Source organism: Anopheles gambiae (genome assembly GCF_943734735.2).
Source record: "Anopheles gambiae chromosome X unlocalized genomic scaffold, idAnoGambNW_F1_1 X_unloc_79, whole genome shotgun sequence".
NCBI lineage: Eukaryota > Metazoa > Arthropoda > Insecta > Diptera > Culicidae > Anopheles > Anopheles gambiae.
In genome coordinates this window covers 17,501-22,500 of record NW_026902691.1, presented here as the reverse complement: position 1 = coordinate 22,500, position 5,000 = coordinate 17,501, and positions in this window count along the sequence as shown.

Genomic DNA, 5,000 nt, shown 5'->3' with positions numbered 1-5,000 from the left:
ATTCGAGTTCAGATTTCTGGGACTTAGCGTATTTTTCAAAATTGATTATGCAAATTGAAGTACAAATGGGGCATTAGCTAGGCGTTGCCCAGTAGCTTTTGGCGCCACATGGAGGAAGTAATCGAGTTCAAATTTCTGGGACGTAGCGTAGTTTTCAATCATAATAAACCGAATCAAACATAAAAATCATGAAACTTACACCACGTCCCTAGGTTATGCACAAAACGTAACGATAAAGTGCCGGCCAGGTTAGAGGTGCACCAAAATTGTGTACCGATTAGGAAAAGTACTCTATGTTCCTATGACTTGGGTGAAAAGTGTTGATTAACTGCTGGTTAGGATAGACAGTTGCTTATCGTACACATCGCAAACGAACACCCCTTAGTGAGCAGTAGCAGAAGTCGATGGAACAAAGCGAATGCATTACAAACTGATCAAGTAAAATAAGGAACGCTACGTACTAGGACTTCTTTCCAAGAATGGTGTCCGCGACGGGAGGGCAAGCGTCCTTCCCAGGTTTCCCTAGTAAACCTTGTATGGTAAACATACCCAAGCGTGTCCGTAAGCACGCAACGATAGTCACGAACGAGCACATACCTAGGGAAAGTACTCTACGTACTAGGACTTCTGTCCAAGAATGGTGTCCGCGACGGTCGGGCACTGTGACGCAATTACCAAATCCTAGAATCGTACAAGCAGTGTGTACAAACATAAACATTAACGCGTTCGCTCGGGCTGCGCCGTCCGTGTTGAACACAAATGTGGGTGATTATATGAGTGGATAGACAAAAACATGCGTGGCGAAGACAGTTTTCTGCACGATGTGCACATAGCTCATTTCGTCGTCCCGGGCGAATGGAAAAACACAAAAATATCGAGTATCTTTCTAGGTTTCTGTTATAAAAGGACAGGCCAAAAGGTGACCGGTTGAGATAAGCATTTTAAGCATACAAGCACTTTATTGCAACTTTTGATACAAAAACTAGGTACGTACACGTAGATTGTATCAACATGGACATCCATGATCGGGTACGCCCGGGCTGCGCCCTCCATGTTGTACTTTCCCTGATTGGTACACAATTTTGGTGCAAGTGTACCAACATGGACATCTATGAACGCGTACGCTCGAGATGCACCCTTCGTCTTGTACTTTCCCTGATCGGTACACAGTTTTGGTGCACGGCTATCCCGACCGGCAACTTGTACCTTTATCGACATCCATGAACACAAAGTGCGCGGAACAAAAATTGCTCGGTCAGACCTACAAAGTGCTATATCTCGAATACTAAACGTCGCAGATGGGTGTCGTAGAACAATTTTAAATTCGTCTAATGATTCTACATCCGATTCTGGATAGTGGTTTTTCGACCACTTTTCAACATTTTGTGACACCCCGAACCTAGGGGCAGCTCCCTAGCTTTTTTCAAAAATGTGCACCGAACGGGCCAGAGAGCTCGAGTAGTCGAAAATTTTTTTTTTGCTAAAACCCCTCAAAACGTGTCAGGAACGCACCCTAGATGATGAAAAGTGCAACCAGAATGTCAATCGACAACATGCCCGGGGGTACAAATTTGCTCTACGCGTCCCTAGGTAGGGTACTTTTTCATACAAACATCAAAGTGTACGGTGCACAAAGTGCGCGGAACAAAAATTGCTCGGTCAGACCTAGGACGGGCCATAACTCGAATACTAAACGTCGCAGATGGGTGTCGTAGAACAATTTTAAGTTCGTCTAATGATTCTACATCCGATTCTGGATAGTGGTTTTTCGACCACTTTTCAACATTTTGTGACACCCCGAACCTAGGGGCAGCTCCCTAGCTTTTTTCAAAAATGTGCACCGAACGGGCCAGAGAGCTCGAGTAGTCGAAAATTTTTTTTTTTGCTAAAACCCCTCAAAACGTGTCAGGAACGCACCCTAGATGATGAAAAGTGCAACCAGAATGTCAATCGACAACATGCCCGGGGGTACAAATTTGCTCTACGCGTCCCTAGGTAGGGTACTTTTTCATACAAACATCAAAGTGTACGGTGCACAAAGTGCGCGGAACAAAAATTGCTCGGTCAGACCTAGGACGGGCCATAACTCGAATACTAAACGTCGCAGATGGGTGTCGTAGAACAATTTTAAGTTCGTCTAATGATTCTACATCCGATTCTGGATAGTGGTTTTTCGACCACTTTTCAACATTTTGTGACACCCCGAACCTAGGGGCAGCTCCCTAGCTTTTTTCAAAAATGTGCACCGAACGGGCCAGAGAGCTCGAGTAGTCGAAAATTTTTTTTTTTGCTAAAACCCCTCAAAACGTGTCAGGAACGCACCCTAGATGATGAAAAGTGCAACCAGAATGTCAATCGACAACATGCCCGGGGGTACAAATTTGCTCTACGCGTCCCTAGGTAGGGTACTTTTTCATACAAACATCAAAGTGTACGGTGCACAAAGTGCGCGGAACAAAAATTGCTCGGTCAGACCTAGGACGGGCCATAACTCGAATACTAAACGTCGCAGATGGGTGTCGTAGAACAATTTTAAGTTCGTCTAATGATTCTACATCCGATTCTGGATAGTGGTTTTTCGACCACTTTTCAACATTTTGTGACACCCCGAACCTAGGGGCAGCTCCCTAGCTTTTTTCAAAAATGTGCACCGAACGGGCCAGAGAGCTCGAGTAGTCGAAAATTTTTTTTTTGCTAAAACCCCTCAAAACGTGTCAGGAACGCACCCTAGATGATGAAAAGTGCAACCAGAATGTCAATCGACAACATGCCCGGGGGTACAAATTTGCTCTACGCGTCCCTAGGTAGGGTACTTTTTCATACAAACATCAAAGTGTACGGTGCACAAAGTGCGCGGAACAAAAATTGCTCGGTCAGACCTGGTACGGGCCATAACTCGAATACTAAACGTCGCAGATGGGTGTCGTAGAACAATTTTAAGTTCGTCTAACGATTCTACATCCGATTCTGGATAGTGGTTTTTCGACCACTTTTCAACATTTTGTGACACCCCGAACCTAGGGGCAGCTCCCTAGCTTTTTTCAAAAATGTGCACCGAACGGGCCAGAGAGCTCGAGTAGTCGAAAATTTTTTTTTTGCTAAAACCCCTCAAAACGTGTCAGGAACGCACCCTAGATGATGAAAAGTGCAACCAGAATGTCAATCGACAACATGCCCGGGGGTACAAATTTGCTCTACGCGTCCCTAGGTAGGGTACTTTTTCATACAAACATCAACGTGTACGGTGCACAAAGTGCGCGGAACAAAAATTGCTCGGTCAGACCTACAAAGTGTTATATATCTCGAATACTAAACGTCGCAGCTGGGTGTCGTAGAACAATTTTAAGTTCGTCTAATGATTCTACATCCGATTCTGGATAGTGGTTTTTCGACCACTTTTCAACATTTTGTGACACCCCGAACCTAGGGGCAGCTCCCTAGCTTTTTTCAAAAATGTGCACCGAACGGGCCAGAGAGCTCGAGTAATCGAAAATTTTTTTTTTGCTAAAACCCCTCAAAACGTGTAGAAAACTGATTTTAGATGATAAAAAGTGCAACCAGAACGTCAAACGACAACTTTGTTGGGGGTACCCTTTTTACTCTACGGGCCACTAGCTTAGGCGCGCCAACAGCGCTTTCCTCTCGGGTTCCCATTTTTTGCCCTCCTGGGATTATGATCATTTACTCATTGCCTACTATAGGGAAGGTACCTTGCTTCGAGGTCAAAAATGAAGATTTCACCAAATCGTAGTTTTAACCTCTATTTAGTCGTAGGAGCATGGTTTGCAGTGTCCGTGGGTCATATAAGCCCCCGTTTGGGTCATACGTCCCCTCCCCGATGAAAATCGTCATATGACTATAGGCCGAACTTATGAAGCAAAAGTGGTGTCTGGTGGGTTCTGCCGATGATCTTAACCTATGATTTTGAGTTTCCACCCTTTCAAAACGTTTCCTGGAGCAGTACATCACGGGTCTACGGACCCAAAGACTTCGTTGCGATGGTTTCAAGCATAAAAGTTGTAACAGCTAAGGGTTTTTAATACGCGTATATTAAATCATTGCTTGAAACTAAGCTTCGTTGTCTTTAAACTCTGCAAGACCAATCGAACTTCTTAGGGAAACTCGAAGGATTCACGCTAAGCCGGTGGTGCAGGGCACATAGCGTGATGAAACCGGGTTTCCCTACCAAATGTGGCATATTTTTTCCCTGAGAGCGAAGCTCAGACCCACGTAGGGGAGAGCGAAGTGGAACTTAAATGTTCAATGCAGCAAATGTTCGCCATGCGGATAAACAAGTTGGAATAGTTCAATGTAGTGTAATGCAAACACGAATCGCAAATAACGATACGGGACCCAGAAGCAATTCTGCGGATCCCTCGGGGAGTGGTGAGTTGATATAAATTAGAAGTGAAAATCCAAGTTGTTCGGGCTCCGGCTCGGCAGCCGATACGAGGTTCCTGTTGAGCTTGTTTGTACATCGCGCAGAGGCGCCGTTCGGTTCTAGCAATGATTCCCGCCACCATGTTCCATGCGTGCAGAGATCCGTTAGAGCTCGTTCAATGTGTCCCGCCGTGATTACGAAAAAGTCCAACAGTTGACTTAGTTGGGTGTGCGTCAAGTAATCGCGCAGAGATGCCGATCGGTGCCTAGCAATGTTTCCCGTCACAAGGTGGTATTGGCACCTGTGCAGAGTGGCCGTTAGCAATGTCTCCCGTATCACGGTGGTGTACCATCACTAGTGCAGAGTGACCGCTAGCAATGTCTCCCGTCACAAGGTGGTAGCCCAGAAGTGCAGAGAAGCCGCTGTAGCAAAGTCTCCCGTATCACGTTGGAGTTCTTCCACTAGTGCAGAGAGATCGCTGAACCGTTCAATGTGTCCCGTCGTGGTGTGCTTGTACCGAGCACGTAGGATACACCTTGCTTTGTTGGTTTGGGATAGGAGTGGTCGCGCAACTGCCTCCACGCCGCAGAGTGCCAGTTCGGATTGAAGGTCAACTTTA